Here is a 12,548-nt window from a genome sequence, read left to right as displayed (position 1 = left end):
TCAAAATAATAGAAATTCATCTTACATGCATTTTTTGGAACACAAACACCCACTCTTAGTTTGTACCCATGAAATCGCACAGATAGCTAAAGTAATGAAGTAGTAAATTAAAGCAGGAGCGCGAGCTCAAATGCTATCGATATCCAGGACGTTCGATAGTGCATATGGATCTGGGCCAGTTCTTTATACGCGTGGTGGCGGCCTGCTAGAAAATGCGAATTGTAGCGAAAATACATAGGCGGCAGCGGTGGTGGTGGGCCATGTTGGCCCGTTGGTGTGGTCAGATTTTAACGCGCATGTGAACATCTGTCCGCCGTCGGCGAGGTGAGCCGTGGATCGGAATCGACGTATCCGTCTGATCCGTGGCACAAGAAGTTCACTTTCCGTTCGGTGCGTGTAGGTAGGAATTGAATGCAGGGTCCAGTGTCTTCTCCACCTAGGGCGTGCTCATCTGGGAGCTAGCGACCGCGGCATGGAGAGGCGAAGCACCGGCGGCAAGCCACCATGGAGTTCCTGATGCAGCCAATCGGAAGGTACGTAGATCCTTGCTTGTCTGGCATTTTTTTTTCTCAAATCTTAGGCGTCAGGCTTTGGTGATTTAGAGGATTTCGTTTGGGCTTTGAATCAGATCCAGTCTGCTAGAGGAAGTAGGGGAGAGTTTGGTGGAGTAGTAGGTGATGGAGCAGCGGCGGGCAGTGGCTAGCGCTGATGCGCAGACTATGGCGGCCAAGGAACCGGCGGTGCACAGGAGGGAGAGCTCACTTCCAACGTCAGAGCTGTCAACGGGGAGGTTGAATCCTCTGGCGCCCGGATGGAACAATAGGTTAGTACTGAAATTATTGTCCCAGTGAGCTATGCAGGGATTTACAGAAACTTGGCGTGACTGGATACATCGTAGAATTAGGACAACTAGGGTAGAATCCGGCTTACTTAGTTCGGGCACTTACTGTCAGAAATTGGATGCTTTTTGCAGGCGGAGGATAGGTACCAGTAGAACCCCTTGCCAAATCGGATCACTGCATTTGAGAAGGCTGTCAGGTGTTATGCTGACAACCTAGCTGAAAATGTCATCACACCAATTCTTGGGACTGGTTTTGACTCTTTGGGCGACGCGTACGACTTCTAAAATCTGTACTCTTGTGAGAAGGGCTTTGCAATCCGACTTGTAAAATCTGTACTCTTGTGAGAAGGGCTTTGCAATCCGATATGGGAAGAGCCAGCTTAATGTGGAGAGGATGAAATGCATGAAGGTAATGGTGTGTGGCTGTTCGGTGAGTACAATTTTTTCTTCGGATAGTGCCTGCAAATTCAGTTAAGTTCCTGGGTGTTGTATTTTTCATTACTGAGAGTAATCTGGAAACATGTTGCAGGGTAAAGCTGGTGTTGAGAAAACGAGGTCTTGTTGATGTGAGTGCCCTGCTCTGATAAGGATACTACGATCAGAGAACAATGGCTGATATATTGCAGAGCATAGAGTCACAACCATTCGCTTTCTCCTAATTTTGGTGAGACAATCCATTGGCCATCGCACAAGCACATAGACGTGTGCAGCGGAGATATTGTGAAGTAGCTGAGGTAGAACAATGTGAACCTCGCTAAGGTATACAGTCTCATAGGAAGCATCTTTGGGTCGATGGAAAATGTTCCGTTCACAAAGAGGTCTTTGCGTAAACTATGTGGGAAGATAAATAGGAGGTGCTGAACCATATGCTGACGGAAAATGAATTTGAGAGAGGGTGGGAAATGTTGCTGGAATAAGAAATCATGCGGCATGTATTCTAACATTGTTCTGTTTTTCTTACCTTGGTGCCATCCCTGCTAGCTTTTCTAAACATCACCAAGGTCATTTGTAGTTTTTATGCAATTACTAGTTTAGGTCAATGTTAATTTAGCAATGCAGCAGAAGGCTTCCTTTGCTTCCTTTTTCATGATTATTATTGTATACCAGCATCAAGTTTTTGTATAGTTTCTTTAGGGGTAGATTGCAGTGATATAGTTCAATGACATCTGTTTTCTGCTTTTCTGAGTTGAAGGCTAATATGTGACTATCATCTTAAACAAGTATTTTTGATATCACTGAACCATGATTCAAGTCCATGTTATCATTTTTCTCACTTATTCTTCCTTTCATGTCGATTTAATGTCATAATACAGATGATCTAATGATGACAATCAGAAGACAAGAAACAGAGCGAAAGGGATACATTTTCTTCATTGATTTGATACTCACCAGTGAATACATTTTCTTCATTGATTCCAAATTCAATTCTAGTGTGTACTCTTGTACCTCCTCTCGAATATTTTTCTTGTCTGATACGCGATTCATATTTTATCGTCCTCTTGAAAGCGTTGTAGGTCTCAGACGTTCGTCCATCTTGCTACCATCTATTCGGAAAGGCATATGGTTGCCCGGCAGTAATGGAAGAAGATTGGTGTATGTTTCCTGGACCACAAGTAATCTGCTTGCATGACTCATGTTTTGATTTGAGTTACAGGTACTGCCTCAATGCCTCATGACTTCTGTTTTGCCCATGTGAGGCTTCAACTAATGACCTGGCGCCTGCAGATGATGTATTTTGCAACCAACCATTGTCCTGTTCGTGTGGATTACCAGCTGAAGAACACTCCCGTCTCTCGAGCATTCAAGCAAGTAAGCTTCCTTATGCGTTCCATGGATGATTGGGCATCGGAGTTACCACTTAATTGTGTGCATGCTTTTGCTGTTGCAATTTAAAGTGGACCACCCAGAGGTGCATTTGCACTCATTTGTGACTGTGAAATAAACCATCCACAATCAAATTGGAGACCTTTGTAATGTGGGTACTCTTGTGTCAGTCATACCATAAAAGGTTGACTAGGTGGCTTGTTTTCACTAACCTAACATGCTGACCTGACAGGCACGCGAAGTTGCATTGGTAAGCAGGTTTTTATGAAGTTCTTTCCTCTTGGCATGGTTAGGGCTAGTAGGAGAATAAATTAGCAAAGCTATCATGATCAAGAAGAGGTGACCGAGAGCGACGAACTGATCTAGGGACTGCAGACCAGTGTGCCGTACAAGCGCTAACTTCATTTTTTTAAATTACCTGTAGAATTGACAGAACATGTATAAATTCCATACCTTTCTGGAACCAGTGCATGGACTAAATTTGTGGACATGTTTGGGAAAATACTTTTTCATAATTATGACATGATTAAAGCCACTCCAATATGCATGGAATGCTTATTGAAAGGACCACTCTCAAGCCGGCAAGAACAAAGAACATACAACAGTTTTAAGACCAGCAGCCTTCTTTGGCATGCACATTTCTTTGTACTGGTAAGATAATGTCATAGATTGTACTATGTGGTATAACGCACATAGGCCCATTGTACTATGTGGTAACATTGTTGGGAGTTTTTTCGGGTGAATGGATAATGTGTCGTTTACGAAGAGTTCTCTGAAAAATCTGTGTGGAAAGATCAGCCAGGAGCAGGTAGATGACGATGTGAGGAAGACAATGGAAGTGTTTGCTAAATTGGGGTAAGGATCCACACTTTACATACCATGTGCAGGCAGACAAAGAGGGCCGGACAAAGAACTTGATGTGGGCGAATGGCAGCAGCAGGCTGCAGTACAGTTTCATTGGTGGTGTAGTGACGTTTTATACAACGTACCGGACGAACGTTTACGACAATGCCCTTAAGACTTTTCGTTGGGGATAACAATTTTTAGAGTACTATACTGGCTGGTGTACTGCTACGAGTCGAGACCGAGGAAAGTTTTGAGTGTGTTTTTTCAGACTTTCCACGGATGATGAGAGACATGGCGCCGAAAACAATACTCATTGGTAATACGGCTTGTTTGATGATGTAATATGATAGCCTTACGGTCCTTTCAGGATGAACTGATTAACTTGCTTATGTTATGATTGCAGAACAGAATCGGACGATGGATGATGTCCCCGAAGCAACCTCGGAAGCCTGCAAGGTGTAAGAGTTGTGGTTTGAGGGCCATAGGAGAAACAACTGCACCAAGGCAATGAAGATGAGGTTAGCAACATGTGTGATGCTAGAGTGTAGTGCTAGGGCTGAGGGGTTGTTTCTCGTTAGTTGTAAACCTGTGATGTTGTATTATTGTGGACTATTTCTAATTTTGGGTTGTACTGGTTGGCAGGCTGAAGTGCAGTTAAAAAAATGTGTCGTTGTTTTAGTTAATTGCCCATGGTGCGAATGATGGTTGTGGTCATAGTTACATGCTTGATCTACTGATTCTTGCAGTTTGTAGTGCTGAATCTTTGAGGTGATCTTGCTTATTCTTGTAGCCTGGTTTGTTCTGTTGAATGCTCTGGTCTTCTTCTTTTTTTTTTGAGAAGGAATGCTCTGGTCTTCTTGAGGAATAAGATGGGGCGGTGGCACTATGGAAGAATCTTGGTGGGGCAGGGTGATGGAGAAAAATAAAGGGGCCGGTGTAGACGGCGCCCGTTATTAGCCTGGCGTCTGAGCCGTGGCCCAGAACGGTATCCCACGTCTGAGCCTTCCAGCGCTGAACGGCAACCGTCGCATTGATTGCATCAGATAAGTGGGCCATGGCCCAAAATTTGTGGGCATATACTAACTGGAATACCCTGACACATACGTGGGCTGGCGGGGATCAAGATGCCATCGGGCGATTGAGATAACGAGCGCATTTGAGATCAAGCTCAGAATAGCACTTTCGATTAAAGCACCCGTTCATGTACTACTGCTATTTATCAGCCTCAACGACAAGTTTTCTTTTCTTTTCCTTGATGTGCTCACCATCATCTTCTTGTCGTGGTATTTTCAAAAATGCCATCATCTTGTGTTTTTTTTGCGAAATTAATTCTTGCATGACTCACAACTCAAAGTTTACAATCAAGTTCAAAAACTTTTAAAGCGTCGTCTAGGCTGGACATAAGCCAAACAATAGTGCGGCCTTGAGTTCTCCCAAATTTTGCCATGAAATGACCAGAGGTGTTTTGGCAACGACGAATATGAGTAATGCAAGAATTATGTTCCCCCAAGCTTGTTTTGATCCCCTCAACCAAAAAAGCATTTGACAAGCGATTGCTAAGGAATAGCAATGCATGATTCCGGGCCACGAAGCTTCCCCAATCCCGGCCAAAGTGCCATGGGAGCTCATGGGACATTATGAAGTGGGCACAGAAAGAGCGACCTGTTGTAGGTGGAAAAATTGTTCATCTTTCATTTTTCCTTCTCTTTCATTTTTTTATTTTCTTATATTTTCTCTTGATTGCATTTTCATCATATTTTTCAAAATAGCTCGATGTGCACTTTCATAAATATCAATCGTGCATTTTTAAAATATTCGAAGGGGAGTCTTGGCGTAGCGGTAAAGCTGTTGCCGTGTGACCGTAAGGTCACGGATTCGAGTCCTGAAAACAGCCTCCTGCGGAAATGTAGGGAAAGACTGCATACTATAGAATCAAAGTGGTTGGACCCTTCCCTGGACCCCGTGCAAGTGAGAGCTACATGCACCAGGCTGCCTTTTTTAAAATATTCAGCGTGTACTAAAGAATTTTCATTGTGTAAGCTAGAAAATGTTTGATGTGTATTTTAAAAAGTTCATTGTGTATTTAAAATGGCCAATTCTATATTTTTTAAATTAATGTGTATTTGAAAAGTACCTGAATAAGTTTAAAAAATTACATGATATTTTTTATGTATAGAATTATGAAAACAACATTAATATTGTTTTAAAATACATGAGCAATTTGAAAAATTGGATGAACATGTTTTAACATTTTTTTCAATTATATGGTTATTTTTAAAATACATGAAAATTTAAATAAAATGTAAAAATAAAATTTTAAATGGAGAACCATAAACATACACTGCAACAACCAAAGTTTTTAGTTTGTTAATATAATCGTACAACAACGAAAGTTTGCCTAGCGTTCCGTCTTGAAAAAACTTATCGTGGCTAGCCGACGAGTTAAAATCTGCTTGGGCCGTGCCCAATTGTGGCCGGCCTTTCCGGTGTGCCCAGGAAGAACGTTATATAGACTATGCCTCTCCAGGAGTCGTCTTCAACCATGGATCGGAACCCTCGCCATTGGCACAGCCAGGGTCGGGCCATAGGTCGGGCAAAAGGGACGACCGCCCCGGGCCTCAATAGGGGAGGGCTCCAACTAGAACTTATACTAGTCACTATACTCAAAAGCGTAAGTTCACACCACATACTAATAAGTTACACCTGGCATAGGCAAACCAATCCGAGTGGTGAGTCGAGTTCAAATACAGTAGTCTCTCTCTCTCTACGATGGTTGTCTTAGTATCATAATAAAAATTATGATAACTAGATTTAAATGTTTAAACCAATGCACAATTTTTAATGATAAGCGTGTAGGACATCTCATTTGCATCAAATCAAAACAAGTGAATCTGGACGACCATATTAGGTAATCGAATCATTCATAAAAGTACAATCAACAACTTTTTTTTATTCTTTGATGATTATATTACTGAACCCAATTTGCAAGTCAATATGCCCTAAAAGTTTCCAGGAATATGACTGCCTAATATACACTAGAAACTACTATTAAAATATTTGTTAGTGTGTATATGATTTAGGAAGCTCTACCATAATATTCAATAATATAAGAAGATATATGAACACACGCATAGATATGCAAATATGTATACACTACATCGTTTATGCAATATTAGAAAATAAATCAGAAAAATTATTTTAACAATAAAGAAAAAATTGGTACATCATAAAATTTTCATTTTGTATAATTGATATACGTTACAACTGTATACCAATGAATAATATAACTATTATTTGAAAACATTTTATGTGACTAAGTAATAGTAAAATATATTAATTACACCTATAATATGGTACACATAATTTGAAACAAGTATAAAAGTTTAGTATGAAAAACAATCGTTTTACATCGCCCAGGCCCAAAAATACATTGAACCGGCTTGGCTCTGGACATAGCCTCCGCAAACCTCGCAAGATTTTTTCCACGACGTAGTTCTCTCCAGAGTCCACGCTCTCCTTCCACATTTGACAATCTTATTGCAATCCTCACGAGCCCTTTAGCTTCTGGATTTGGGTGCTGTTCAACATGTGCGAGAAGCAGCCGCCTGAGGAGGAGGACAACGACGGTTCCCTAGGAACTCGCCGAATATTACTGGTAAGATTTCAATGCTATTGTAGCCCTTAATGGATCTGCGAGCCTGCGACCTCCTGTTCTCCCCTTCTTTCTTGTCATGCGATGTGTGGCGGGGGCTTAAGAAACCAAGATTCTGTCTTTTTGGTTTCAAGATTCTTAGAGAGGGAGCGGCAACCCCACAGAAGAAGCTGGGAGCGGTGGAGAGATTGGAGCGGGAGCGAGAGGGATCAGCGGCGTCCGCCATGGCAGGACCGTTGGTGAGTCCCGTCGGGTCTAGGTTTCTTGGGATGAGAACGAGATGAGCAGGGATCAAAACAATGTTCTCTTTGTTCACGGATTGATGTTTCTCCAGGAGGGATCGGTGGCGATGGCGACCGCCCAGCAGGAGAGACCAGTGTAGGAGAGAGCGGCGGCGAGCTTCGAGTGGCAGGGATCGGTGGCGTCCACCATGACACTACCGTTGGTGGGTCTTCTTGCACTCTTGTCACGCGCATTCTTGAAAAGGAAATGTTTCTTGGATGTATGGTTCTAAATGCCACTCTTCTCTCTGTTCATGGATTCAAGGTTCAAGTGGGAGCGGCGCCGGCGACCGCCCAGGAGGGAGCGGTTGCCCAGGAGGGAGCGGTAGCGCTCCGCCTTGCCCCGAGATGCAGGGATCATGGTGACTGATGTCGTCGACGGCCGCACCCGCACCGACCGTCATACTGATCGAGGTCTGATGACCCACAAGTATAGGGAATCTATCGTAGTCCTTTCAATAAGTAAGAGTGTCGAACGCAACGAGGAGCAGAAGGAAATGATAAGTGGTTTTTAGCAAGGTATTCTCTGCAAGCACTGAAATTTTCGGTAACAGATAGTTTTGTGATAAGGTAATTTGTAACGGGTAACAAGTAACAAGTGTAAATAAAGTGCAGCAAGATGGTCCAATCCTTTTTGTAGCAAAGGACAAGCCTGGACAAACTCTTATATAGAGAAAAGCGCTCCCGAGGACACATGAGAATTATCGTCAAGCTAGTTTTCATCACGTTCATGTGATTCGCGTTCGGTACTTTGATAATTTGATATGTGGGTGGACCGGTGCTTGGGTGCTGTCCTTACTTGGACAAGCATCCCACTTATGATTAACTCCTATTGCAAGCATCCACAACTACAAAAGAAGTATTAAGGTAAACCTAACCATAGCATGAAACATATGGATCCAAATCAGCCCCTTACGAAGCAACGCATAAACTAGGGTTTAAGCTTCTGTCACTCTAGCAACCCATCATCTACTTATTACTTCCCAATGCCTTCCGCTAGGCCCAAACAATGGTGAAGCACTAGTAGAAAACAGGGCTTTGGTTCGGCCATAAAAGAGCATTAATCCCGGTTGCATTACGAACCGGGACTAATGTGAGCATTAGTCCCGGTTCGAGCGGCTAGGGCATCGTACAGGCATTAGTCCCGGTTCAAATGGGACCTTTAGTCCCGGTTGGTGCCACGAACCAGGACTAAAGGGTGCGATGCCCATTAGTACCGGTTCATGGCACCAACCGGTACTAAAGGTTAGACCTTTAGTCCCGGTTCGAGCCACCAACTGGTACTAATGGGGTTTGAGGCATTAGTACTGGTTCATGGCACGAACCGGTACTAAAGGTCCCATTTTCAAACTCTACCCCCCCCCCCTCGTGGATCGCCTTTTCAGTTTTGTAAAAAGCAAAAGAAAATGATAAAAACTTCAAAAATTAAAATCCTTCCAGATGTAGTTATGTTACTACATGTACTAGTTAAGAAAATTTAAAAACTTAAATTTGGACATGTTTTGCAAAAAGTGTAGGGAAAATGTAAAACGGCTATAACTTTTGCATATGATGTCAGAAAAAACGTATAATATATCAAAATGTTCAGCACAAAAATCCGCATCCGATTTTGACAGCCTATGGCCTGTTTGCAAAGTTTTAGAATCCTCAAATTCTAAAAGAAAAAAAGTTATGCTCAAATTTATGTTTTTTTGAATTTTTGTTAAATCTGGTCAAACTATGGTCAAACTACTTATTCAAGAAGTATTTGTGTTACTAAATAATTATTCAAGAATATTAGTGTTACTAAATAATTATTTCAGTTTTTTTGAATTTTGGTCAAATCTGGTCAAACTGTGGTCAAACTATGGTTAAACTAATTATTCAAGAAATATTAGTGTTACTAAATAATTATTTCAGTTTTTTGAATTTTGGTCAAATCTGGTCAAACTGTGGTCAAACTATGGTCAAACTATGGTCAAACTACTTATTCAAGAAATATTAGTGTTACTAAATAATTATTGTTTTTCAGAACAATAGTTTCAAACTCAAATAGTGAAATGTGTGACTTCATGCTCAAGCTAAATTCCTGAGGGTTAATAGGATTGACATCTTACTATTGTCAGGAAAACAACAAGTGCAGACTTGGAAACGAGGGAGAATAGAACCCGAAAGTTAAGCGTGCTGGGTGATTAGAGATTAGAGGTTAAAATAATTCAGAAATTTGAAAATAAAAAAACTATTCAAAAAAAATTCAATTTTTTTTCAAAAAATCATAAAATTTCCTTTAGTAATTTAAAAAAAATCATAAAATTTCCTTTAGTACCGGTTGGTGTTACCAACCGGGACTAAAGGTGGACCTCCAGTCAGCAGCCACATGGGGGAGGCTTTAGTAACGACCCTTTAGTCCCGGTTCCTGAACCGGGACTAAAGGCCCTTTTTCTACTAGTGAAGTGTCATGTAGTCAACATTCACATGACACCACTAGAGGAGAGACAACATACATCTCATCAAAATATCGAACGAATACCAAATTCACATGACTACTAATAGCAAGACTTCTCCCATGTCCTCAGGAACAAACGTAACTACTCACAAATCATATTCATGTTCATAATCAGAGGGGTATTAATATGCATAATGGATCTGAACATATGATCTTCCACCAAATAAACCAACTAGCATCAACTACAAGGAGTAATCAACACTACTAGCAACCCACAGGTAGCAATCTGAGGCTTTGGGACAAAGATTGGATAAAAGAGATGAACTAGGGTTTTAGAGGAGATGGTGCTGGTGAAGATGTTGATGGAGATTGGCCCCCTCCCGATGAGAGGAGCGTTGGTGATGACGATGGCGATGATTTCCCCCTCCCGGAGGGAAGTTTCCCTGGCAGAACAGCTCCGCCGGAGCCCTAGATTGGTTCCGCCTCGTGGCGGCGGAGTTTCGTCCCGTGAGCTTGCTTCTGATTTTTTCTCGGACGAAAGACTTCATATAGCCGAAGATGGGCACCGGAGGGCCACCAGGGGGCCCATGAGGCAGGGGGCGCGCCTAGGGGGTAGGGCGCACCTCCCACCCTCGTGGCCAGGGTGTGGCCCCCCTCTGGTATTTTCTTCATCCAGTATTTTTTATTATTTCCAAAAATAACTTCCGTGGAGTTTCAGGACTTTTGGAGTTGTGCAGAATAGGTCTCTAGTATTTGTTCCTTTTCCAGCCCAGAATTCCAGTTGCCGGCATTCTCCCTCTTCATGTAAACCTTGTAAAATAAGAGAGAATAGGCATAAGTATTGTGACATAATGTGTAATAACAGCCCATAATGCGATAAATATCAATATAAAAGCATGATGCAAAATGGACGTATCAACGTTTAATTAGGTCGCTTGTTTTGAACATACGTGTGACTTTTTCTCTCAATTAGCTAGCAAAACTGATTTGAGCGGTGCCACTTATTGCATTGCTGCCTAGAAGGACGATGACGAGCCCGTCGGCGCCCCCAGCAGCAGCAGCCAGCAGCCCTGGTGTCACGCTATGCTTCGGTGGAACTGGCCAGTTCAGACCATGACGTTTCACTGATGGCGCCTGTGTGGAGTTGTCCCATGTGCCACTCCATCGATATCTTTCTTGACCATACGGTTACTTGGAAGACCCCCAAGATTCCGAGGCTTCCCCACTATTGGCAATGTGATAGAAAGGTGAGGATCCTGGATGCGAGGCCACTCAAAGATGAAGATGATGTGGTCTGCTACCAGCGCGCGACGGCGTGGAACATGTCCGACCGGTGTAACAATCTCAGGCTAGGGATCACCCCAACTGGGTGCAAGCAAAAGCGCCCATAATCGCCTCCTCGATCGTCAAGCAACCTGGTACTATGGCCTTCGGTGAGTGTTGTGAAAAATAGTTAGGTAGCGAGGTCATATGGATGAACAAATACATATGGATGAACAAATACTGTTGTGAAAAACTGATTTGTGAGTAGTTACTTTTGTTCTTGTGGACATGGGGGAAGTCCGGTTATAAGTAATCATGTGAATTTGGTATTCGTTCGATATTTTGATGATATGTATGTTGTTGCTTCCTATAGTGGTGTCATGTGAACGTCGACTACATGACACTTCACCATACTTGGGCCTAAGGGAAGGCATTGTGGAGTAGTAATTAGATGATGGGTTGCTAGAGTGACAGAAGCTTATGTTGGAAATATGCCCTAGAGGCAATAATAAAGTGGTTATTATTATATTTCCTTGTTCATGATAATTGTCTATTGTTCATGCTATAATTGTATTAACCGGAAACCGTAATACATGTGTGAATACATAGATCGTAATATGTCCCTAGTAAGCCTCTAGTTAACTAGCTCGTTGATCGATAGATGGTCATGGTTTCCTGACCATGGACATTGGATGTCGTTGATAACGGGATCACATCATTAGGAGAATGATGTGATGGACAAGACCCAATCTTAAGCGTAGCACAAGATCGTGTAGTTCGTTTGCTAAAGCTTTTCTAATGTCAAGTATCATTTCCTTAGACCATGAAATTGTGCAAATCCCGGATACCGTAGGAATGCTTTGGGTGTGCCAAAGGTCACAACGTAACTGGGTGGCTATAAAGGTGCACTACAGGTATCTCCGAAAGTATCTGTTGGGTTGGCACGAATCGAGACTGGGATTTGTCACTCCGTATGACGGAGAGGTATCTCTGGGCCCACTCGGTAATGCATCATCATAACGAGCTCAATGTGACTAAGGAGTTAGCCATGGGATCATGCGTTATGGAATGAGTAAAGAGACTTGCCGGTAACAAGATGGAACGAGGTATAGAGATACCGACGATCGAGTCTCGGGCAAGTAACATACCGATGGACAAAGGGAATTGTATACGGGATTGATTGAATCCTCGACATCATGGTTCATCCGATGAGATCATCGTGGAACATGTGAGAGCCAACATGGGTATCTAGATCCCGCTGTTGGTTATTGGCCGGAGAGATGTCTCAGTCATGTCTGCATGGTTCCCGAACCCGTAGGGTATACACACTTAAGGTTCGGTGACGCTAGAGTTGTTTTGGGAAATAGTATGTGGTTACCGAAGGTTGTTCGGAGTACTGGATGAGATCCCGGACGT

General features: G+C 42.6%; 1 long non-coding RNA gene across 9 annotated transcripts; it reads left to right on the top strand.

The window, feature by feature from the left end:
* Positions 1 to 205: 205 nt before the first annotated feature.
* Positions 206 to 4,320, top strand: LOC123099248 (uncharacterized). 9 transcript variants are annotated; one of them, XR_006448131.1, is made up of 7 exons: positions 206 to 324; positions 401 to 533; positions 629 to 823; positions 974 to 1,271; positions 1,371 to 2,495; positions 2,567 to 3,827; positions 3,915 to 4,320. It is a non-coding gene; the product is annotated as an uncharacterized lncRNA (long non-coding RNA). The 9 variants fall into 9 exon arrangements; XR_006448134.1 differs by lacking the exon at positions 206 to 324 and having other exon boundaries at positions 335 to 533; positions 1,371 to 1,600; positions 2,155 to 2,495; XR_006448136.1 differs by lacking the exon at positions 206 to 324 and having other exon boundaries at positions 335 to 533; positions 1,371 to 2,271; positions 2,356 to 2,495.
* The last annotated feature ends 8,228 nt before the right edge of the window (positions 4,321 to 12,548 follow it).

The sequence above is a fragment of the Triticum aestivum genome, chromosome 4D, assembly GCF_018294505.1.
Source record: "Triticum aestivum cultivar Chinese Spring chromosome 4D, IWGSC CS RefSeq v2.1, whole genome shotgun sequence".
Classification (NCBI taxonomy): Eukaryota; Viridiplantae; Streptophyta; class Magnoliopsida; order Poales; family Poaceae; genus Triticum; species Triticum aestivum.
This window is presented reverse-complemented; position numbering and strand designations above follow the sequence as displayed.